This window comes from Narcine bancroftii, chromosome 2, assembly GCF_036971445.1.
Source record: "Narcine bancroftii isolate sNarBan1 chromosome 2, sNarBan1.hap1, whole genome shotgun sequence".
Lineage (NCBI taxonomy): Eukaryota > Metazoa > Chordata > Chondrichthyes > Torpediniformes > Narcinidae > Narcine > Narcine bancroftii.
The window spans coordinates 290,819,660-290,845,297 of record NC_091470.1 but is presented as its reverse complement, the minus strand read 5'-3'; the positions used below and the strand labels follow the sequence as shown (position 1 = coordinate 290,845,297).

Here is a 25,638-nt window from a genome sequence, read left to right as displayed (position 1 = left end):
TGACAAACTCATTGTGCCCAAGACCATCATAACTCGCTCTAATCAGAAGCCATAGATAACTGCTGAGGTGCACACGCTGCTCAGGAACCAAGATGCTGCCTTCAGAGCAGATGACAAGGTAGCCCTAGCTACTGTATTTACATCAACATTGGAAAGGTATCCCTGTCTAAGGCCACCAGGGAAGCAAAGCATGCGTGTGCTCAGTGCATTCATAATCACTTCCTGGACAGCAAGGACATGTGACGCCTGTGGAATGGCATCCAAGATATCACCAACCACAAGACTACACTCTCTGTCTCTGTTGGTGATGCTTCCGTCCCAGATGTTTTAGGTGTGTTTTGAGCTGAAAAATGACATTGCAGTGAAGAAGACCACCTTTCCACTGGACGGTTAGACAAGAATTAGGGGGCTTCATCTCAAGGGTAGTATAGGTAGCATGGAGATGAAGGGGAATTGATTTTTCCGGAGGCTGGTGAATCTGTGAAATTCACTTCCCATTGAAGCAGTGAAAGCTACCTCAGTAAATATATTTAAGACCAGATTGGATAGATTTTTGCATAGTAGGGAAATCTAGGGATATGGGGAAAAGACAGGTACCTGGAGATAATCATATCATGATCTTATTGAATAGCAGAACAGGCTTGATGGGCTAAATGGCCTACTCCTGCTCATGTTCTAATGAGCATTTGGAGAAGTACAGTCTTCTCAGGGATATTCAGCATTACTTTATGAGGGAAAGGATGTGCCTCACGAACCTATTTGAGAGATAACAAAAGAATTTGATGAAGGTAGGGTGGTAAATGGGGTATATCTCAATTTTCATAACGCATTTGACAAGGTCCCACATGAAGGATTTGTTCAGAAAGTCATGAGGTTTGAGATCCCTGGATCCTTAGCTGTTTGGATTCAGAATTGGCTTGGGCATAGATAGCAGAGAATAGTGGTGGAGGGAAGCTTCAGGTCAGAATCTAGTGGAATTCTGCAGAGATCTGTTCAGGGATCCCTGCTCTTTGTGATTTCCCTGAATGACCTAGATGGTGAAGTGGATGGATCGGCAAGTATGTTTGTGAATAATACAAAGGTCGGAGGAGTTGTGGATAGTTTTGAAAGTCATCATAGTGTAGCGTGACAGAGACCAGAGAGAGTACAACATGCTTTTATTCAATAAGAATGGCATACATGGTCTGTGGACTGAACTGGGATTTTGGTGGGGGTCCAGAGTTGATATTGGGATTTGTGGGGGGCGGAGTCAGGGGAGGAGCCAGTCCTTCGAGTATTGCACCAGTAGTGAATTCCCATTTCACTACATTCACCCCTTCTTTTTGAATGAAGCCTGCGGGTGATAACAGAGAACATCAGATAATCAAAAAAAAATTACAATATTTACAAGTTCAACCTGTTAGGAGGTCTGAAAATGCGAGCAGAGCGCCGCAGTGTTGGCTGGCCCTGGGCTTTCTGACCTTCATGTGGTTCCAGGGTCTTGGGGCGTGGGTGATCTGGCTCTGGTTGAAAACTCTGAATACTCCAGGGTCACATTTTTAAAGTGACACATGAAGTCAAGACCCATCAAAACCAGAGCACATAAATTCTTAAGTACATACAGTTTAAACTTACTGAATTTCCCCTCATGTAAAGATAAATGAACCACACAATGTTCTTGAATATTTACACACTGTGTATGGGACGCTAAATAAATATGATAATTAATGGGATACATTTTGAGATTTTAGATTTTGGACTGTCTCTGCATCTACGAAGCTCTGTCGAGCCAGTCAATTAAGCATTTCAGTTTATGCCAGTTAACCCATACCTTTGTCGTTAGTGTGGTATCTCTGGGTCCAACACTATCACTGCCAACACTCTGGAGACACTGTCATTCCCCTCACTGGAGTCGCTCCCCCCATTCAGATCCTTGTGTAGGCAAGATGGTGGGAGCCATGAGGCATAGCAAGATGGTCGCCCTCCTCCTTCTTCTTCCACCATTGTAGATGGCATAGAATTTGAATGCCGGCAAGATGGCAAAGACCACATGGTGCGGCAAGCTGGCCGTGCTCCCTCCTCATCGGATGAAGGTTGTGCTGGTTTCAAAATGTGGCAGGATGGCCACTGGGTTTTCCCACATCATTGCTTTCACCGCACAGTCTCACAGGAAGGCCATGGCGTACAATATTGAGATGGGGAGGCCAGGGGTTTGGGTTTCGGGCTTGCCTCAGTCGGCCCATCAGGGATCAAACACACGTTGGACCTCTCAGTGTTACCCCTCGCCCTGCAGACTTTCACCCAGTGCCCCTTCTTTCCACAGCTGGAGCAGATGGAATCTTTAGTTGGGCATCAAGTTCTTGAGTGTTGTTGACAACCCCAGAAGAAGCATTCCTTAGTGCCCAAGGCCACCGCCGTCAGAGTTGGTGCAGTGTGCAGTGTCACTCTGCGGCCCAGATCCTCATGAAGGGTGCTGCTGCCTTCCAAACTGTCAGCCCCCAGTTGGGCCATCTCCAGTGACTTGGCCAGTAGTACATTGACAGGCAACGCTGTGCTGCCTTTCTCCAGCAACCATTGCTGAATGTATTTTGACCGCACCCCAGCAACCAGAGTGTTCTGTATCTGCTCATCCTCCCATTCTTGGGCCGTGCCATCCTCCTACCAACAGTTCCTCATGAGTGCTTGTAGGATGAGGCCATAGTCCTCAATGGAGTCACCAGGCCGCTGCTTCCGTTGCGTGAGTTGATGCCTCGCTAGGACAATGTTTTTGGGCCTCGTAGTGGGCCTTCAGCTTATTAACAACTGCTGCATAAATCATTAAGTCCCTGATGATTGGGAATCCTTTAGGTCTGACGTGAGAGAGGAGCGCCAATCTCTTGAGCTCATCTGATAAGTAGACCTCTTGCGTGGCCGACAGGTATATTTGGAAGCACTCTATCCAGTACACGAACTCTTCCAGGGCCCCAGGGTCAGAGGGTCGATGAGAAGCATTGCGGGCTTCAATAGCGCTTCCATCCCGTTGTTTATTGAATAAAACTGTAGCACAACAGAGAGCACTCAAAACCAGAGAGAGTACAACACACTTTTATTCAATAAGAATGGCACACATGGAATGAACTGGGGTTTTGGCAGGGGTCCAGAGTTTATATTGGGATGGAGTCAGGGGAGGAGCTAGTCTTTAGAGCATCACACTAGTAGTGAATTCCCAGTTCACTATACATAGGTTACAAAAGGATATAGACAGGATGCAGAGTAGAGCATCACACTAGTAGTGAATTCCCAGTTCACTACACACAGGTTACAAAAGGATATAGACAGGATGCAGAGTTGGGCAGGGAAGTGGCAGATGGAGTTCAATGTGGATAAATGTGAGTTGATGTATTTTGGAAGGTCAAACCTGACGGCTGAGTTCAGGGGTAATAGTTGGATACTTAACAGTGTGGAAGAATAGATGGACCTTAGGGTCCAAATCCATATATCTCCACACAGGTTTAATAGGACACTTAAGAAGGCCTATGGGATGCTGGTCTTCATTAGTCAGGGGATTTGAGTTCAGAATCGAGAGATCATGTTGCAACTCTACAGATCCCAGGTGAGACCACTCAGAGTAGAGGGTTCAGTTCTGGCCACCTCATTATAGGAAGGATGTGGAAGTTACGGAGAGGTACAGAGGAGATTTATCAGAATGTTGCATGGATTGGAAAATATTTTTTGAGGCAAGGATACCAGAGCTAGGGTTTTTTACTTTGGAGTGAAGAAGGATGAGAGGTGACTTAATAGAGGTCTGCAAAATTCTGACAGGCATAGATAAGGTAGACAACCAACACCTTTTTTCCCCAGTGTAGGAGTAGCAAATACCAGTTCACATATGTACAATGTGAAGGGAGGAAAGTTTAGGGGAGATGTCAGGGGAAAGGTTTTTTTTACACAGAGTTGTGGGAGGTGGAGGATGAAACCATAGGGGCATTTAAGAGATTTATAGGCACATGTATGTAAGAGAAATAGGAGGTTATGAGGTAGGGAGGCTTTCGTTTTTTTAATCAGAATGTTCGCTGAAGGGCCTTTACTGTGATGTAATATTCAATGTTCTATTAAATTCATCTGCCACACATCTGTTCATTTTATCATTCAGTTTATATCCTCCTGTCATTTATCAATGTCCTCCTCACCCTTCACAATCCTGCCATTTTTTTTGTAATCAACTCCAGATGTAGAAATCTGGCTTGCATCCCCTCCTTTAGATCATTTAGCGTGAATCAAATAAAGCAATTGCCCTAATATTGATATTGGTGGAATATCATTATTTTTATTTCTTCTGTCCTCAAACTGATTGGCTTGTGTATAGCATTATCTTCAGAAAGCACTATGAATGACTGGTGTCTGTTCATTCTCCCAGAGGAGGATATGTTGATAGATATCAACAGAGGAAGAAGGGGATAAAAGTCCAATCCACAACTGGCATGAAAGAATTCTTGCATTGTCTGTGCCACATTCAATCTCTACTTTTTACCTTAATTTCCTTCTAAAGCATCTGCATGCTGGTAACCTGAGTGAGTGATTCATGCTGATTAACACTTGGTGTATTGGTAGCAGGAAGAATGTTTTAATCATTAATAACATTCAGATTTGAATTTATGCATGTATAAATCTGAAAACTAAATGGAATCTGTCAGATTGGACTCCAATGTAAGTCAAACCACCTGAAATATAAATTCAATTTTTCTCTCTGCAGTTATTGCCTGGCCAACTGTATTTTGTAACATTCCTTTTGAATTGGAAACGACTTGCCTTCTGGAACATTGGCTGTTCATTTAACTAATGAGGCTGCATGGCTCAGTTTAACTCTCTTCCAGGATTAACCACACCTAGCTAGTTTTAAGGCCATACTTATTAGAGGGAGAATTAGGCCAAATCTGCTCCCCTATTCAAATCACGACTGATGTATTTTTTCCTCTCAACCCTATTCTCCCGCTTTCTCCCCATAAACTTTGACGCCATTTATTAAGAACCTTTAAAAAATTTTTTAGCTTAAAGTAGCTGAAGAGAGGAATCTAGTGCTTCATAGAAGAACAAAAGCAATTATTTGAAACTGGTTTGAACTAGAATCAGAATTTAAGGTCACGAAATTTGTTGTTTTATGGCAGCATCACAGGGCAAACATTTCTGTAAAACACATTCCAAAATAAATAAAATAGTGCTGTAGAGCGCGTCGAAAGAACCAAAGACTTGTTGATCCAAACCAAGGCTTTTATTAACTATCACAAGTAGGTCAACCAGTCCAGGATGACCTGGTCTGGCTCGGAGCAATCCTTTAAGACCCGTCAGTAGGTGTGGCTACACTCTCAGCCAATCATAGTCATCCTACACTACCATCTGTACATACGTACATATACACATTGGTGATACAATCTGTACTATCACAAGTGCAATAAAAATAAAAAGACAAAGTGAGACCATGTCTTTGCTTCATTGTTCATTCAGGAATCAGATGGCAGCGGGGAAGAAGCTGTCCTTGTGCCACTAAGTGCTCATCTTCAGGCTCTTGTATCTTTTTCCCCAGTGGTGGTGGTGGTGGTGGGGGGGGTTCCTTGAACATAGAGGCTGCTGTCTTAAGACACTGCCTTTTATAGATGTCCTCAATGGAGTGAAGACTGGTGCCTGTGATGTCACAGGCCAAGTTAACAACCCTCTAGACATTTTTCCTATCCTGAACATTGGCACCACCATATCAGACAGTGATGCCATCACACAGAATGCTCTCCACTTAACATCAGTAGAGGTTTTTAAGAGACTTTGGTGACATACCAAATCTCCTCAAAATCCTTACACAATATAGCCTCTGGCAAGCTTTCTTCGTGATGGCATCAACATGGAGGCTCTAGGGCAGATCCTCATAGATCTTGACAGTCAGGAATTGGAAGTTCTTGACCCTCTCCACAACTGAGCCCTCAATTAATATTTATTTTTTCTGTATTGCAGTGTCAATTTTCTTACTTTTTTTTTCTTTTGTATCTGTATCTTTTCTTGAGTTCAGTGTTTTGCATTACCTATAAGTAGAAATTCTGCCTGGCCCATAGGAAAAAAGAATCTCGGGGTTGTGTGTGATGTCATGTACTGTATTTACTCTGACAATAAGTATGAACTTTGAGTGTGACTTTGAATCATTTACTTTTGCATAAATGCAGTTGTACTGTACAACAATCTATTTGTAGACTTCAGCAACAAGATGATAATAATCATACTTTATAATCTTGATTTCTAAGTTTTATCTCTCATCAGGGGAGTACATTAATCTATTCATTGAGACCTCACACATATTGCAGACTTAATTAAAGCTCTAAAGCAACTATAGAGGAAATTTCAATTGAAACAGCTACTACTTCAAAGTTGGCAATTCAACATCATTAAATATGCCACAGAATGTTTGAACTCATTCTCATCAATTGAACTAATTTGAATATTGGTTCAAATCTGAGCAGCACCGAGGTACCAACGTGCTTCAAGGTGGCCACTATCATCCCTGTGCAGAAGAAGCCCTCAGTATCCTGTCTCAACGACTACCATCCTATAGCACTCACATCCACCATCATGAAATGCTTCGAGAGACTAGTCATGGAGCATCCAGACTCAGTTTCCCCCCTCATTGGACCCCCTGTACATTACGTACCACCCCAACTGATCTACAGACGATGCTATTGCCACCACGCTTCACCTGGCCCTCACCCACCTGGAAAATAAAGACTCGTACGTTCGAATGCTGTTCATAGACTTCAGCTCAGCAAACAACACAATCATACCACAGCACCTGATTAGGAATCTGAATCTGCTGGGCCTAAAAACCTTCCTCTGTAACTGGATCCTCGACTTCCTGACTGGAAGACCTCAGTCAGTCCGGATTGGAAACAGCATGTCTAACATCATCTCTGAGCACGGTGGCCCCCCAGGGCTGCGTGCTCAGCCCACTGCTATTTACCCTGCTGACACATGACTGTGCATCGAGATACAGTTCTAATCACATCATCAAGTTCGCTGATGACACGACCGTGGTGGGGCTCATAAGCAAGAATGATGAGTCAGCTTACAGAGAAGAGGTGCAAACATTAACGGACTGGTGCAGAGACAACAACCTACACCTGAATATCAACAAAACAAAGGAGATGGTGGTTGACATCAGGAGAGCCCAGGGGAAATCATTCTCTGCTGACCATTGACATCTCCACCGTCGAGGTAGTCAAGAGCACCATATTCCTTGGTGTACACCTGGTGGAGAATCTCTCCTGGTCCCCAAACACCAGATCCATTGCCAAGAAGGTCCAACAATACCTTTACTTCCTGTGGAGGTTGAGGAAAATCCAGCTTCCATCCTTACTACATTCTACAGGAGATACATTGAGAGCATCCTCTGTAACTGCGTCACCACCTGGTTCGGGAACGGCACCATCCCATAATGCAAGTCCCTGCAGCGGATAGTAAAGACTGCTGAGGGGATTATCTGGGTCTTTCTCCTTACCAAGGTAGACATATATAGTGGCTGTTGTTTACGGAAAGTCATAAACATTGTGAAGGACTCCACACACCCCTCCCACAATCTGTTCTCCCTCCTGCCATCCAGGAAGAGGTACTGATGTCTTCAGGCCCTCAGGAATGGATTGCAAAAGTTTTTTCCCCAAGCCATGAGGCTTCTGAACTCCAGGGACACAGGGCTAGCATATGTAACATAATATTTACAAGTGATATGTTATTTATTAAAAAAAAACTTTCTGATGTAATTTAGCCATGTAAATAACCAGAGAAACACTATCTCATTTTCACTGTACACTGCAATGGTTATGGTATGAATGACAAATAGACGTGACTTGACATTATAATATCAAATTACATTTAGTCAGCTATTGTTCTGTTCACTAACCATGTGTAAAATCTCACAAGAAATGTGAATATTTTTGGTACTGCAAATAATCAAGCTCAACATTAAGATGCATTTGTTTTTCGTTCCTAATTTTGTAAGTCATCTAAATGTATCCTTAAGATTGATGTGCAACCAGTTCCCAGTGGCATTAGACATTTATGTGCACACTGAGGAGACTTACAGTAAGGCTATTCTCAGGCTTGGTGTACTTCCTGCAACAATAAATAAAATATAAGCAAAGGGATTTTAAAAAATATATTGCACATTCAGTCATTTTGAAAAGCATCTGAAAGCATTACTATTTTCTATATTTACTCTTTGGGTTTCAGAACAATTTGAATGTTATTTCATAATTTATTTTTAAAATCTCATCTTTTTCCTAAAATGTTGCAGTCAATGTAGCAGTTCCAATAAAAACATCACATGTCTATTCCATTTAATATCAAGGACAATTATGAAGAGGTAAAGGGAGAATTATATGAAAGGTTCCAGCAAATGGATTTGCACCTTTTTTTTTACATACCAGTTACACATGAAAGTGTTTTAAATGGAGTATACCAGCTCCCCACCATGACTACCAGCCCCCCCACATCTCCATCGGGCACACAAAACTCAAAACGGTCAACCAGTTTACCTATCTCGGCTGCACCATTTCATCAGATGCAAGGATCGACAATGAGATAGACAACAGACTCGCCAAGGCAAATAGCGCCTTTGGAAGACTACACAAAAGAGTCTGGAAAAACAACCAACTGAAAAACCTCACAAAGATAAGCGTATACAGAGCCGTTGTCATACCCACACTCCTGTTCGGCTCCGAATCATGGGTCCTCTACCGGCACCACCTACGGCTCCTAGAACGCTTCCACCAGCGTTGTCTCCGCTCCATCCTCAACATCCATTGGAGCGCTCACACCCCTAACGTCGAGGTACTCAAGATGGCAGAGGTCGACAGCATCGAGTCCACGCTGCTGAAGATCCAGCTGCGCTGGATGGGTCACGTCTCCAGAATGGAGGACCATCGCCTTCCCAAGATCGTATTATATGGCGAGCTCTCCACTGGCCACCGTGACAGAGGTGCACCAAAGAAAAGGTACAAGGACTGCCTAAAGAAATCTCTTGGTGCCTGCCACATTGACCACCGCCAGTGGGCTGATAACGCCTCAAACCGTGCATCTTGGCGCCTCACAGTTTGGCGGGCAGCAGCCTCCTTTGAAGAAGACCGCAGAGCCCACCTCACTGACAAAAGGCAAAGGAGGAAAAACCCAACACCCAACCCCAACCAACCAATTTTCCCTTGCAACCGCTGCAATCGTGTCTGCCTGTCCCGCATCGGACTGGTCAGCCACAAACGAGCCTGCAGCTGACGTGGACTTTTTACCCCCTCCATAAATCTTCGTCCGCGAAGCCAAGCCAAAGAAAAGAAAAAAAAAATAGTGGTGATGGTAAATCTTCAAATAAAATCGTACTCAAACCAGAAAATGAACTGGAATATCTAGCAAGGTTGCATGACATCACATCTGTTATTTTCCCAGTGTTAGGTGTGCATCCATTGATGCCACTAGCTTTGCAGTGCCCATTTCTGCAATGACTAAATTGCAACTGCCAAATCAAAACACCAGGAGCAAATTCATAGCAGTTTGGCAAAGAGATGTGTATTGAAGAGTTTCAGAGAGAAATCAATGTTTTCACTAACTTTTCTCTAACAAGACTAACTTTTCAACGTTCAATGTATATGTACAAACATCATAATGAATTTCCTTGATCATCAGAGCATTGTTATTTTATGCACCTCAGTGTATGAAGGTACTGTCTCTCCCAGATGGATTAGTCTCTCCCATATATTGGACTCAGTCAGGGCAGATGATCATAGTCAGGGGAAGTTGTTCCCTTATGATTCACTTCACTTCTTGGTATTATTTTTCTGTGGCTAATCTGTGACTGTCATCAAGAGATTGAGGTTTGATAGTCTTCCCCTGGAGACTTTGGAAAAGGTAGGGAAACTGATCTCTTCACGTAAATACTGCTATAAAGTACACATGCAAAGTTTTAACAGGTTAAAAGCAGCCTAATAATTTTGTTTCCTGACATTTGCAGGTCACTGCTTACAGTCCTGTATGGCATGCTAAATAAGAAAAGGTGAACTCTGCTTGTATTATTCATAACTATTGTCTTAGGTTCAGCTGTGATCTTAAAAGTGTCACTGACCAGAGTTGTTAGAATAATCTGATTATTTCTTTTTACAGAAACACCATTAGAATTTGCTTTAATGCAACAGTACATTTGAGTATGATGGTTCCAAACTTGTATTACAAAATGATCACATTTAGAAATAGAACTAAATTGTTTTTAGGCTATTTAAGAAAAAAATTAGAATGCAAAATTTAAAAATTGTCAAATTACTTGGTGATGACTAGTTCCTTGCTTCAATGGACATTTTTTTGAGGAGATGGTTTGTAATATTATTGATGGCTCATGTCACCTCTGTACATGTGGGTTTAATTAGAAATTCTGTCAGCAAAAATCCATAATCTCCAGCATCTCGTGGTTCAAATACAAATGCATAGGCAATCACATGTTTTTGGCCCAATTGATGGAACTCCCAGAAGTTACATCAAAAAGCAAGAAGTAAATATATTAGAATATATTTTAGTATATCGTATTGCAAGATGTTCATGATAATAATTTGGCTCATCTTATTCATAAATTATTCTCATCCTAAATTAAATAAAAGATAAAGGATTTCACAATCATAGGACTATCCAGATCTCTGCTTTTTTTTTCTGATTCAGATTGAATAATTTTTAGAATCAGATCCAAATTCACTACACAGAAGAACTTTCTGGTCATTGTCTTCTATTCATATTGTTTCTATCTCCACCCTCTCAGGCTATTCTTGCTCTATACAGTAGTTTTTTATTAGGCAGGAATGTTAAAGTTATCTTTATTCTTTGAAGAGATAACAGGGCAAGTTAATCAACATAGTTCAGGTTATGTATATAGGTATATGGATTTTCAGAAGCTACATGAAGTTTAGTAAAAAAATTAAAACAACTTGAATTAAGTGAAAAAAGGTGATTATAAAGTAATAAGCCATTTCCATCTGAATTTTTTATATGTTCTACCTCAGAGGTTCTCAACCTTTTCCTTTCCACTCACATATCACTTTACATAATCCCTATGCCATTGGTGCTCTGTGATTAGTAAGGGATTGCTTAAGATGGTATGTGAGTGGGAAGGAAAGGTTGAGAATCACTGTTCTAGACCCAATTGTTACTGAAATATTTTGCTTGAGAAAAATTGTCATTGGCCTATTTCCTTTGGAGTTATGAAACCGTACACATAACAAGTCAATTAGGTCTGATTAAATCAGTGGCTTTCAACCTTTTTCTTTCCACCCACATACCACCTTAAGCAATCCCTTAGTAATCACAGAACACCTATGGCATAAGGAATAATTAAAATGGTATGTGAGTGGAAAGAAAAAGGTTGAGAACCACTGTTCTAACCAATTTTTTTCCACACAAATTTGTCATTGTACATTATTGGAAAATGATTACTACAGAAGTAGACCATTCAATCCATAATGTTGAGCTAACTATTTGGCAGAGATGTCCAGTGAAACTTAGTGTCTTGTCTTTTCTAGTTGCTCATTGAATTTTATTTAAGTTTATTTCATTGAATGTGACAGAGTTGCTGTTGGTGTTATGTACCATTATTCTTGTTTTTGTACTTTTCCTTATCTTTATGAATTTAAATCTCAACTTGCCCTTTTTATTTTAACTTTCCAGTTTTACCTTCATAACTTTTCTAAATAACTTATTTGATGGTTGTTTTACTAGTTGATTCCACTCTGCAATACCAATTGGGCACAAATTGGGAGATACTTCACTGAGCACCTTCGCTCTGTCCGCACCAGTGACAGAGACCTCCCAGTAGGCAGCCATTTCAGTTCTGTGTCACACTCCCATACTCACATGTCTGTCTATGGCCTCATTGACTATCCCACCTGGAAATTGGAGGATCAACTCCTGATTTTCCATCTGGCATTAACATCAACTTTTCTGGTTTCTGCTCTCCTCTCCCCCCACTTCACCCTCCCTCTCCTCTTCCCCCCCCCTTCCAGCTCTCCTCCCCTTCCCTCTCTATTCACCCAGCCATTCCTCCTCCTCTTGCTTGCTGCTATCTCCTCCCTCCCTTTTCCAACTATTACCTTCTGCCTTTGTTAGCATGCCTCTCCCCCACTATTATGTTCGGATGCCTGTCAACATTTTTCCATACCTTGATGAAGGGTTCAAGCCCAAAACATCTGTTATGTATTTTTAACTTTGTTATTTAAAGGACCCCCAGAGGTCTGGAAGGCTGGCGGCAAAACTCTGCATGCCAAAATGCATGAGTTTTTCAAGCTCTGCTGGGACCAAGGAAAGCTGCCTCAGGACCTTCATGATGCCATCATCATCACCCTGTACAAAAACAAAGGCGAGAAATCAGACTGCTCAAACTACAGGGAAATCACGCTGCTCTCCATTGCAGGCAAAATCTTCGCTAGGATTCTCCTAAATAGAATAATACCTAGTGTCGCCGAAAATGTTCTCCCAGAATCACAGTGCGGCTTTTGCGCAAACAGAGGAACTACTGACATGGTGTTTGCCCTCAGACAGCTCCAAGAAAAGTGCAGAGAACAAAACAAAGGACTCTACATCATCTTTGTTGACCTCACCAAAGCCTTCGACACCGTGAGTAGGAAAGGGCTTTGGCAAATACTAGAGCGCCTCGGATGCCCCCCAAAGATCCTCAACATAGTTTTCCAACTGCACGAAAACCAACAAGGTAGGGTCAGATATAGCAATGAGCTCTCTGAACCCTTCTCCATTAACAATGGCGTGAAGCAAGGCTGCGTTCTCGCAACAACCCTCTTTTCAATCTTCTTCAGCATGACGCTGAAACAAGCTATAAAAGACCTCAACAATGAAGACGCTGTTTACATCCGGTACCGCACGGATGGGAGTCTCTTCAATCTGAGGCGCCTGCAAGCTCACACCAAGACACAAGAGCAACTTGTCCGTGAACTACTCTTTGCAGACGACGCCGCTTTAGTTTCCCATTCAGAGCCAGCTCTTCAGCGCTTGACGTCCTGTTTTGCGGAAACTGCCAAAATGTTTGGCCTGGAAGTCAGCCTGAAGAAAACTGAGGTCCTCCATCAGCCAGCTCCCCACCATGACTACCAGCCCCCCCACATCTCCATCGGGCACACAAAACTCAAAACGGTCAACCAGTTTACCTATCTCGGCTGCACCATTTCATCGGATGCAAGGATCAACAACAAGATAGACAACAGACTCGGCAAGGCAAATAGTGCCTTTGGAAGACTAAACAAAAGAGTCTGGAAAAACAACCAACTGAAAAACCTCACAAAAATTAGCGTATACAGAGCCGTGGTCATACCCACACTCCTGTTCGGCTCCGAATCATGGGTCCTCTACCGGCATCACCTACGGCTCCTAGAACGCTTCCACCAGCGTTGTCTCCGCTCCATCCTCAACATTCATTGGAGTGACTTCATCACCAACATCGAAGTACTCGAGATGGCAGAGGCCGACAGCATCGAATCCACGCTGCTGAAGATCCAACTGCGCTGGGTAGGTCACGTCTCCAGAATGGAGGACCATCGCCTTCCCAAGATTGTGTTATATGGCGAGCTCTCCACTGGCATCCGAGACAGAGGTGCACCAAAGAAGAGGTACAAGGACTGCCTAAAGAAATCTCTTGGTGCCTGCCACATTGACCACCGCCAGTGGGCTGATATCGCCTCAAACCGTGCATCTTGGCGCTTCACAGTTCGGCAGACAGCAACCTCCTTTGAAGAAGACCGCAGTGCCCACCTAACTGACAAAAGACAAAGGAGCGAAAAACCCAACACCCAACCCCAACCAACCAATTTTCCCTTGCAACCGCTGCAACCGTGTCTGCCTGTCCCGCATCGGACTTGTCAGCCACAAATGAGCCTGCAGCTGACGTGGACATTACCCCTCCATAAATCTTCGTCCGCGAAGCCAAACCAAAGAAGAAGATATAAAGAATTCTGTTTGACTTGCTGAGTTTCTCCAATATTGTGTTTTTACTTTGATCATTGGTATTTGATTTCCTTTTCATGACGACTAACAGCATCCAACACCAAAATCCATTGCCCCAGCATACTTTATTTTGTTCAGTCCTACCAAAGTGCTCGTAGTTTCTGTTCGTAAGATCTGACAGCAGATTAGACATTAACCTTTATTATATGAATGCTGTGAAAACCAAATAATAATTATTTATGACGGCTTTCTATTCACCTGGCAAGTTGTACTTGCCTTGATTTAACTCTGTATTGAATTAGAATTTTATAGTATAATGTTTATTGTAAGAAATTTCCTTACAATTAAAAATCATTTCAAATATGCCTATTTCACATCTTTTGCAGCCAATTTAAATATAATTAATCTTAAAAGCTTACACATAGTGCTAAATGCTGGCCAATGTATGTATTTGATAAAGCATACATGGAGTGAAGAGTATTAACAACTTTGCAAGCTGCAGATTTCTGAAAAATGCATCATAAAAGTAATCCTGTGGGCCTAGCAGAATGCCTACTTATTGGTAACTGTAAACTGTACTCAAGAAAAAGATATGTATCCACATGAGAAAAATGTAATCAAAGTAAGAAATGTAAACAAACTGACTGTGCAATGCAGAAAAGAATAAATATGTGCAAAGTGAGAGTCTTTAAGTGAATCAAAAGATCTCGGGGTTGAGCTCCATAAGCACGTCTTGTAATTCTAAGATATTGAACAAACTCTGGGCCATTCTGATTCCTATCGGTGCCCCTTGATGGATAAGCATAATCTCATGTGGCTTCCAAGGTGCATAAACTTCCATATCAGCAAACTTGATGTAGAGATAGAATGTTTCAGTCCATATCTAATGTAGTAACAGTGCAACTTCCTTGAATAGAAGAGATTATTTCTCCATCTGAATGAATATTTAAGATTACAGCTAATTCAACAAATATGAATACAAATAACTTTGGAAATTACTGGTAGAAAGATTATAAGATGTACAATTTTGGGCAAGGCATTGCTTATTACAATATAAAGTGGTACATAGAACACACATGTCCAAACTTAAATTATCTCATTTTTATGCAGATATTAATCCACTATGTGAGAAAAGTAAAATTGATCTATATTTTATGGGAGTGCCCACATTTAGAGAGATTTTGGAAAGACATTTTCCAAACTTTATCAACAATCCCATGTCCATTAATTGGTTTTTCACATGAGCCAGATATAACTCTGTCTGCAACTCAGGGGAAAGTTTTAGCATTTATCACGCTGTTAGCCATTTGAGCAATTTTATTGAAATGGAAAGATGACTCTTCATCTATCCACACACAGTTGTTATATGATGTAATGTTCTATTTAAGCTTGGAGAAAATTACCTACAACATTAATGATAGAAAGTTTCAATTTGTAAAGATGTGGGGCCCATTCAGAGAATTCTATCATGATTGGAATAATTAAGAATTTTGAATGTTCTGGAGACACTCTGTCCGATGTCTGGAGGTCGCTATCTGATCCATAATTTCCCCTTTCTTTTATAAAGGTTACCTTCATTAAAGGGAGGAAGTAAATTAGATTTTTTTTTGTTTATTTTCTTTTGTTCTTTTTACAATTTTTTATTTGGAATAATTCAACAAATATGGGTTTTAACATGGTTATTATAGATTAATTCAATAACTTGTTTCTCATGTGGATTAAGGAATGTCTAATGTAGTTCCATTTATTTTTTATTTGTACTTGTATGTACATGAGATGACTTGTTATGTATTTACCTTAAAATTTTATATGCAAGTTTATATGTTAAACCCAATAAAATATTTTTAAAAGATAAAAAGCAAGATTACATTGGTCAATGAAAATTTTGCTTCTTTAACACTTTTGGGTGTATTTTAAGGATTTTAGGCTGCTGATCATGAACATCATCTTAAAATTTTCCTATCACGTACCGTTCTTTAGATATAACCTGTTTTTGTGATTTCCTGTCATACTTTAAGTCTACTTCAAGCATACAAAACCACAAAGTACAACGTCATTACAAATTAATTTTCTGCATTTGCCCTTGGACTTATTCCCTGCTGAACTTGATTTAGTCAGTGACGAACATGGTGAAAGTTTTACCAAGACATTGTAACCAGGCAAAAGCAATATCAGGGCGACTGGAATCCATCAATGCTGGCTAATTGTTGTTGAATACTGACACAAGGGGCAACAGATGCTGAGTACAAATGAAAATCAGTGGCGAAACATTTTTAGGTTAAGTTTAACTAACACAATATGATATCATTATTATGTGATTAAACATGCTAAATTCAATAAAAGTTAATATAATATTTCTCCAACTTTCTTTGTGATACTGAAAAGCTGAAATTATCTTTGTGTTCAGCTTGAAGTTGTTTATCATAATCCCCTTTATTTGAGGAAGCAAACCTTTTGAAAAAAATTGTCCAGTGTTATTTAGCTGACATTTAAGTTATCATAGATGCTATTAGAGCAATAAAATTACCATGCTCTGAGCTAACGTTAATGCAATTAGCAAAATCTGATCATTTATTTTGTGAGCAAAGAAGCATGACTGGTATGCAAAGCAGAATAATCTTGCATTAACATTGCTTTTAATTCTTTCTTTGGCTTGGCTTCGCGGATGAAGATTTATGGAGGGGTATGTCCACATCTGCTGCAGGCTCGTTGGTGACTGACAAGTCCAATGCAGGACAGGCAGGCACGGTTGCAGCGGTTGCAAGGGAAAATTGGTTGGTTGGGGTTGGGTGTTGGGTTTTTCCTCCTTTGTCTTTTGTCAGTGAGGTAGGCTCTGCGGTCTTCTTCAAAGGAGGTTGCTGTCTGCCGAACTGTGAGGCGCCAAGATGCATGGTTGGAGGTGATATCAGCCCACTGGTGGTGGTCAATGTGGCAGGCACCAAGAGATTTCTTTAAGCAGTCCTTGTACCTCTTCTTTGGTGCACCTCTGTCTCGGTGGCCAGTGGAGAGCCAATTGAACTCTTCTCAATTTCACATGGTGCATATCCAGTTCAGGAGACATGTTAACGAAGAATGTCCCACAGCTACCTCGATTAAATTTCCTCCCCTCTGCTTCCTGTAAGGACTCCATTTCACTATTCCAGTTTCTCCAAATCATTGAACCTGTTCTTTGTTAATTGTGGTCTCCCTTCTATCATAGTTAACAGGGCTTGCAGTTATGTTCCTTCATTTTGTTCATTTCTGCACTCTCCTCTCAGCCAAACCAAGAGTAAGGTTTCCCTTCTTCTTGCCTTCTGCTCTACTGGCCTCCACATTCAAAGGATCGTCCTCTGTAATTTTCACCAGATCCACCATACCCAATTCATCTTTCCCCTATTTTTTTTCAGTATTCCTAAGGCCATTTTTCTTTGTTCTACTCTTCCATCATCACTATTCACCCTCCTTCACACAGTTGCTTGTCATGCAACCACAAGAGCTGACACAACTGCCCTTTTCCACCATTTAGGTACTGAAGCAGCCCATCCAGGTGAAACACCATTTCATTTGCACTTCTTTCATTCAATTAGCATTCATCATATTGTCTACTCAGGAAAGGAGAACTCAATACAAACTGGTTGACTTCTGTGCAGAACACCTCCTTTATAGTCCACAGTGGCAACACTGAGCTGCCAGTCACCAAAAAACATTATTTTTCCATTCACCCCTGCCCCCAACTCTGATCTTCCTTGTTTGACCTCAAACATCATTCCAAGGATGCCCAAAATAATTTTGAGGAAGCAGCACTTCAACTGTTTTCTGGATATATTATCACCTTTTGGATTTAATACTGACCCTAAAAATTTGAGCTAGTTTTCTCTCCATAAATGTGACCACATCTTTCTGCTTCAATTTGTTACCTTTTATTTTTTGACTTTTCTAATTGCCAATTTTGACAACTCCCTGCACAAACATTCCCTCTGTTCTCTTTGCTCTCTGCAGTTTAAAAAATTTGTTTTCTCAATTTTCCAATCCTTTACCTGAATTGCTGACTTGATTTTTCTCTCCACTGATGTTCTTTGAATCTGAATGCTTTTGAAAAAGAAATTAAATGTAGATATACAGCACAGTAACAGGCCCTTTCAGCCCACAGGCCCGTGCCACCCAATTACACCAAATTGACCCACAATCCCCACTACGTTTGGAATAGTGGGAGGAAATCAGAGCCTCCCTTTGCGATTACAGGCTCCTTACAGCGTGGGGTTAAAACCGCAGTCCTGATTGCTGGCGCTGTAACACCATTGTGCTAACTACTTTGTTAACCATGCTGCCTGATTTCCAGCATCTGCTTTTTTTTTGTCTAATCACTGTACTATCCATGAGATCCCCTCAGAAGACTTTTAAAGGAAACCTTGTGAATTTGGTCTAGAAATAGGTTGGAGAGATTTGCAGGTGTGTAATGGAGGATTTAGACCAGCTTATGCAAGAAGGGATGCAGTTGCATCAGAAGACATAATCTAAATTCCACCATGGGGCCTAGGGCTGCAGTTGAATAGGAAGACATAATCTAATTTACACCATGAGGCCCAGGATGCATATGAATTAGTAGACACATCACACCATGAGGCCCAGAGATTGTCTTTTGTTGGTTGCAGACTGTCAGGAGACCTTGAAGATAATTAAATCATTTATTCAAAGAGATAAGCTATGAAGTAAACAACTTTTGTGTAATATAAGCCATGGTCCCACTGCTGAAGTTTGAGACTCTCCGAGAGGTGGCAACAACTCTCAGCAAAAAGATCTTCTAGATTTCAACCAACGTCCCGGTCGGGGGAGGTGGAGAAGCTGCTATTGGGGCCTAGACAACCTACTACAAGTGTGCAGTCATTGCCTTGCTTTGGCAGTTGGGACCAGTCCAGGTGTTGATAAGTATAATTTGGAAGGGCTTACATATTGTAGTTTGAATTCAGCTTTAGATTTAGTAATAAAGACTTGTATAAACTGAAGTGCTCTCGGTGTGTGTGTCTGTTTTCTTTCGGTAGCTCAAACACTGTGACCAATCTAAAATGAACAAAGTGAGAGGTATAAGTTTACCCAGGACAAGGTGTCCTCCAGTATCGCTTACCCCATTGATTGGCTGCTTGGCTGCAGTTCTGCAATGACACTATATTCATTATCTGACTCACGAGTGGGCAACTCATTTTAGCAAGCAGCTTGACGCTGAAGTTGCAAAGAAGGGATCACAGTTGGCTTTCTTAAAGCCTATCAGAGCCTTTCACTGGATGCCTGAAATTGAACTGTAATTGCAGCAGCTGACTTACTGTATGCTACGTGCAACTGTTTCCATCAATAATATGTTAGATGCTAATGAGACTCTCGTCCTTGGGAGAACCCAGCACTGCCACACCCCTATCACATTGTCAACCCTCCTAGGAAGCAGTTAAACTTACTGGGCATGCTGCACTGGGAACCTTTCCCACTGCACCAACATCTACTGGTAAGTCAGTACCCAGCATTTTAAGGGGGGGGACGGTGGGGGTTCTGCCTCCAGTGGTGACAATGTGAGAGCAGATTATGCTTTTACACCGTCCACAAGTAGTGAGTTATCTCAAAGGGCTCTGATACTTGGCCCCACCAAGTTTCAGAGCCCCGTTGAATTTAGCTTGCTCTGCCAGGTTGGGTTATTTCACACCGCATGATTACTGGAACAGACCAGCTAAATTAGGCAATTAACCCACACAGCATTCGTGGTGTGAAATGGGCTTTTAAGTCTCTTATTCTGCTTATTTTTCTCTTTAAATGGACCAGATGAACTCAGCTCTCCTGGCAACTCAGCTTCCATGAACTTGCCCAACAGACACTTTTAAAAATTTGCTCCTGTGCTCCACAGTTTCAAATTTGTAATCAAACAACTCACATGTGATTAAAGTGCACTTTACAGATTTTATTAAAGGTTGTTTCCATACATTTTGGTTTATGTAGAAATTACATCATTTTTTCAGGGCATCATAATATTTGGGACAAAGCCATGGCCATGATTAGTACAGGCAGTCCCCAGGTTACAAGCGAGTTTCGTTTGTAAAGTCCGTCTTTAAGCCAAATTTGCATACCACCAACTGAAAACCTACTTAAAGGACAAATTGGGAAGCAGACTGAGGTTACCAGAAGGAAGCAGCTTTGAATATGTGATTACAGACACAATGATAATTAAAAGATTTATAACAAACATGTACATCAAGCTGTAAGAGAAAGAAAATGATAAAATAAGCTGTAAACCTAAACAAAAGTGGGAACAAGATCTAAACATAAAGATAAAAAATGAAATATGGGAAAAGCTATGCTCTGGAACTATGAGAAATACAATAAACATGAGGTTACACATGATACAATATAATTGGTTACACAGGCTATATATCACGCCACAAAAGTGAAATAAATGGGACCCAACAGTATCAGATAGATGTTTTTGCTGTAAGAAGGAAACGGGAAAAACAGTACATGCAATTTGGGCATGTGAGAAAGTGGAAAAGTTTTGGGAAGATCTAAATCAGGTATTAAATAAAATCACAAAAAGCAACATTCCAAAAAATCCAGAGAATTTTCTTCTAAGTAATATAAGAAATAAAGAATTAGGCCTCAAACTGGACGAAGCGCAAAAAAGATTTATTATGATAGCCTTAGCTGTAGCAAAAAAAATGTATAATGTCAACTTGGAAATCAGAAGAGAGCCTGAGAGTACCGCAATGGTACATGGAAATGAATAAATGTATTCCATTGGAAAAAATAACATATAATTTAAAAAATAAAGTCACATTATTTGAACAAATTTGGGAACCGTACATGGAACACAACAGAGAGGGCCTACTGTAGACCTCCACCCCCTAAAATGATAAAATGAGAAGACGTAATGAACTGACCCAGTGTGTAACAGTAGATGACACTATTTTCTAGTTTATTTTCATTGTGTGATGACATTGTTTAATGGGTTTATTGTCTTGTATATGTTGAACGTTTAATGGGTTTGGAGGGGGGTGGTAAGGAGGGAGGAAAGGGAGGGGGAAAGGGGAGAAAATGACACTGTGTATATTCAAGAGGGAAATGTGTGTATTTTTATTAATATGGTTCATAGTGTGAAAAATACAAAAATATTTAAAAAAGATTTGGATGAGAGATTTCTTAATTTCGAGCAACCATTCTCAATAGGGACCATATGCCCCCCCCACCCCAACCCTGGGCCACATAACATTTAAAGGGGGCCATGGACTGAAATCCTAAATATTTTTTGTGTAGTCGGTAGGAAAGAAGAATAGAAGAAATCAACTAAACTTGACTGCTTCACTGGGAAGGGGACCCATAAACAGTCAAAAAAGATTGAGAATGGCTGATTTAGAAGATAGTGAATCTGTGGAATTTTCAAACACTCAAAAAGTGTTGGTGAATATATTCAAGAGTGAAGGATATCATCTTGGTGACCAAGAGGAGCAGAGTGAGCTGCCTCAATGACTCTCGCCCACTGTGTTGAAATGCTTTGAGGCTGGTCATGGCCAGAAATAACACGTACCTTAGCAAAGGCCTGGACTCACTGCAATTTGCCCATCGTCGCAATCGCTCCACAGCAGATGGAATATCTCTGGGTCTCTATTCAGCTCTGGATCACCTCGAAAACAGCAATTCATACATACTCTGCTCTTCATTGACTACAGCTCGGCCTTCAATGCCATTATTCCCTCAGTGCTGGTCAAGAAGCTACAAACTCTGGGTCTCTGCAATTGAATCGTTGACATCCTCTTTTGAAGATCACAGTCAGTACAAATTGGAAGCAATGTCTCCTCCTCACTGATCATCAACACAGGTGCACCTCAAGGATGCATGCTTCGCCCACTGCTCTACTCATTATACACCCATGACTGTGTGGCCAGGCACAATTCCAATGCTAGCTACAAATTTGCGGATGACACCATAGTTGTCGGCAGAATCACAAATAGCAATGAGGAAGTGTACAGGAGGGAGATAAATCAGCTTGTTGAGTGGTGTCACAGTAACAACCTTGTGCTCAACATTAGCAAAACCAAGGAGATGATTGTAGACTTCAGGAGGGAGTCAGGGGAACATGACCCAGTCCTCATCAAGGGCTGAGTAGTGGAGAAGGTTCTCTGGGTGTCAACATTTCCAAGGATCTGTCCTGGAGCCTCTATGTTCGTGCAATCATGAAGAAGGCTCATCAGTGGCTATAGTTTGTGAGGTGTTTGAGTAGATTCAGTATGTGACCAAAGACTCTCAAAAACATCTACAGGTGGACCATGGAGAGCATTCTGGCTGGTTGCATCACTGCCTGGTATGGAGGCACCAACTCTCAGGACAAGAAAAAATTCCGGAGGGTTGTTAACTTGACCTGTGCGATCACATACACCAGACCTCACTCCACATCTATAAGAGGCGGTGTCTTAAAAAAGCAGCCTCTATCCTCTATTCACCACCCAGGCCATGCTCTCTTCACTCTGCTACTATCAGGAAAAGGTACAGGAGCCTAAAGATGAGCACTCAACGACACAAGGACAGGCTTCTTCCCTGCTGCCATTAGATTCCTGAATAATCAGTGAACCAAAGACTCTGCCTTACTTTTTGTACACTATTTTTTTATTTATTGTTGTCAGGTGGTTGATATGAATGTTTGGACTATGTTGTTGCCACAAAACACAGAATTTTGTGTCTTGTTCATAACAATAAATTCTGATTCTGATATTTCTTGACATAGTTATTAACGAGTATGGGGAGAGAGCAGGAATACACTATTTAGATAGAAATTGAGCCTGCTCCACCTCTTTATATTGAGTGGGGAGCATGTTAAGAGACTGAATGGCCTATTGCTCCTATTTTCTTCTTCCAACTACTCAAGACCAGTAAATTTTATTCTATTCCTTTGATAAAGTTGATCTAATGATGTAACTTTTCCAGACAAAGTGGAAATTGGAATGGAATTTTGATTATCATTCTGGACATTATAGGATGATGGAAGTTGCCAGGAGACCTTCATTTGTATGATTATCTTCTTCAATGTAACTTTCTATATACTGCTTTTGGCTTGTGGGTGGCATGGGTGGAGAGTGAATTGACAGAGATGAGCCCTACCAAGCCAAAAAAATTTTAAAGTTAATATTGTATGAATTAAATGTAGAAAATCATATATGATCTTGAAAATTCAAGTTTCAGGTTCCTTTATTGTCATGTAATAAAAAAAACAGTTCAGTTTTACACAGAATTTGCTTTAAAATGCTGTGAGGAAGACCGATTCACCATAAGCAGCACAGAACAGAAGCCCCTCTTACAGTCAGAGAAAGAGAAGCAAAAGAAAGTCCACTCAGAGTCACCGAGTGTCCGTGGATTCTCCTCTAGTGCTCCTGCAGCCACATAGAGTCTAGTCCAAACCATCTGTTGCCCCTAGCTCCAGATTTGAACCTCAGACATGATCAGGAAACCTTCAGTGCCTCTCGTGTCCTGGTTCCAATACCTGGTACCCCTTTAGCCAGTCTCCAGAAGTCTATAAAAGGTGTGAATCTCAGTCACCTGCAATGTATGCTTTCCTTAAGCCACTGCCTGTGTGTTTTTCAGCTGCAGAATTCCTCACTGGTCCACCGCTGTGGTTTCTGTCCCATGGGTCATCTCCCCTGCTTCTCCTTTGCAAACGGGGGGTGGACTCTCCATATTCTGGTGCCCTGTGCCAGCCCTTCACTTCCCCAGAGTCTGCAACCCCTCATGACTGCCGCTGATCATAGGCACCACCACCTTGGACCGCGTTCACAGGATTTTCAAATAAAACAACTATCGGCTCCATTAACAGGTTGCTTAAAACCTGCATGGAGCTGATGGCCATTGTACTGGATGGTTGGATAGTTGTGTTTCTGCTCTCTCCTTTCCATGGGTCTGCACCAATGGTGGCACAGCCGTTACAGCAGCTCTGGCTGCACCGCCATTTTCATTGTCACATAATTAGATTATGTGATGGACTGTAGCACCTCGTGCTCTGACTTCTTTTGGTTATTTGCTTCAGAAGAGGATAATTGAAAACTCACCCATCAATTGTACTGCAATTTACAATGGTATCATATATTAATATTTAAAATTTCACATATCATTAGTAAAGGAAGAAAAGAATTTCTTATCTGCCATAAACAGTTGAGAAGAATGGTGTGATATGAATAATCATACATGGACTACTGCCTTCTTTTACTGAGAGAAGTGGAAAGGATGAACTACTAGTTGGAAAGTGGAAAGAGTGACGGGAAAGTTCTTAAAATGTTAACTTTGCAAGAACTTTGACTGAAGTATCGATATAAGTAGAATATTACCACATTTTTATTCATATAATGCACGTACGCACATAACGTGCAGAAAATCATAAAGTGAGTAAAATATTTTTGTATTGTGCAGACACGCATATATCGCGTGGATGTAGTATTCTATATTCCGACTCACAAGAGCATTTACTTGGGACATGAGACAAAATGCATTCCATCATCCCAATATCTGCCACAGTTAATCTCCTGCAATTTACACCCATTCTGGGTAGGTCACGTCTCCAGAATGGAGGACCATCGCCTTCCCAAGATCGTGTTATATGGCGAGCTCTCCACTGGCATCCGAGACAGAGGTGCACCAAAGATGAGGTACAAGAACTGCCTAAAGTAATCTCTTGGTGCCTGCCACATTGACCACCGCCAGTGGGCTGATATCGCCTCAAACCGTGCATCTTGGCGCCTCACAGTTCGGCAGACATCAACCTCCTTTGAAGAAGACCGCAGAGCCCACCTCACTGACAAAAGACAAAGGAGGAAAACCCCAACACCCAACCCCAACCAACCAATTTTCCCTTGCAACCGCTGCAACTGTGTCTGCCTGTCCCGCATTGGACTTGTCAGCCACAAACGAGCCTGCAGCTGACGTGGACATTACCCCTCCATTAATCTTCGTCTGCGAAGCCAAGCCAAAGAAGAAACACCCATTCAACTTTCCCCCAGAGGTGTCAATTGCCCATTATATAGACTTCAGAGTTAAGCAGGATTTTAATTGTCATGATTTTAAAAGCCTTTCTTTCAGAAAAACCTTATCCTGTTAAAATAGAGTGCAATTGAGAAATTTATGGTTTGATTTGATGTAATGAGGATGATTAAACTGATGCAATAGGGCAGAATCATCCTAATGATGTCTCAGATCAGAGGCACTTGATATGTTAATCTCCTCCCTCAGGGGAAAGGTCTGGGTAATTAATATTGATAAGAGATGCAGTGCCCCTGCTAGAATATCCTGTTTATTGGAATACCATGGCACTCAGGCCAAAGAGATATTCCTGAGATCAAATTTTTGAATTTTGTCATTTTGTATGTACCAAGTTCCCACGTTTGCTATAAATTGTATGCATTCTTTCATTGCTGCTATTACATTCCCACACTTGCTATAAATTGTACACGTTCTTTCATTGCCGCTATTATATTCCCATGCTGGCTATAAATTGTACGAGTTCTTTCATGGATGCTATTACATTCCCAAGCTCGCTATAAATTTTACGCGTTCTTTCATTGCCACTATTACATTCACACGCTCACTATAAATTGTACGCATTCTTTTATTGCTGCTATTATATTCCCATGATTGCTATAAATTCTACATGTTCTTTCATTGCCGGTATTGCTTTTCTATGCCTGC

General features: G+C 41.3%; 2 long non-coding RNA genes across 2 annotated transcripts in view; one reads left to right on the top strand and one right to left on the bottom strand.

Annotated features, from left to right (window-relative positions):
- Nucleotides 1-1,140: 1,140 nt before the first annotated feature.
- LOC138755395 (uncharacterized) overlaps nt 1,141-25,638 on the bottom strand; it is a 54,269-nt gene continuing 29,771 nt past the window's right edge. The window contains exon 2 of the long non-coding RNA XR_011352250.1: nt 1,141-1,333. This is a non-coding gene — a long non-coding RNA (uncharacterized lncRNA). The remainder of the gene's footprint in view (nt 1,334-25,638) is intronic.
- The window catches only part of LOC138755398 (uncharacterized), a 37,025-nt gene continuing 21,123 nt past the window's right edge, over nt 9,737-25,638 (top strand). The window contains exon 1 of the long non-coding RNA XR_011352254.1: nt 9,737-9,882. This is a non-coding gene — a long non-coding RNA (uncharacterized lncRNA). The remainder of the gene's footprint in view (nt 9,883-25,638) is intronic.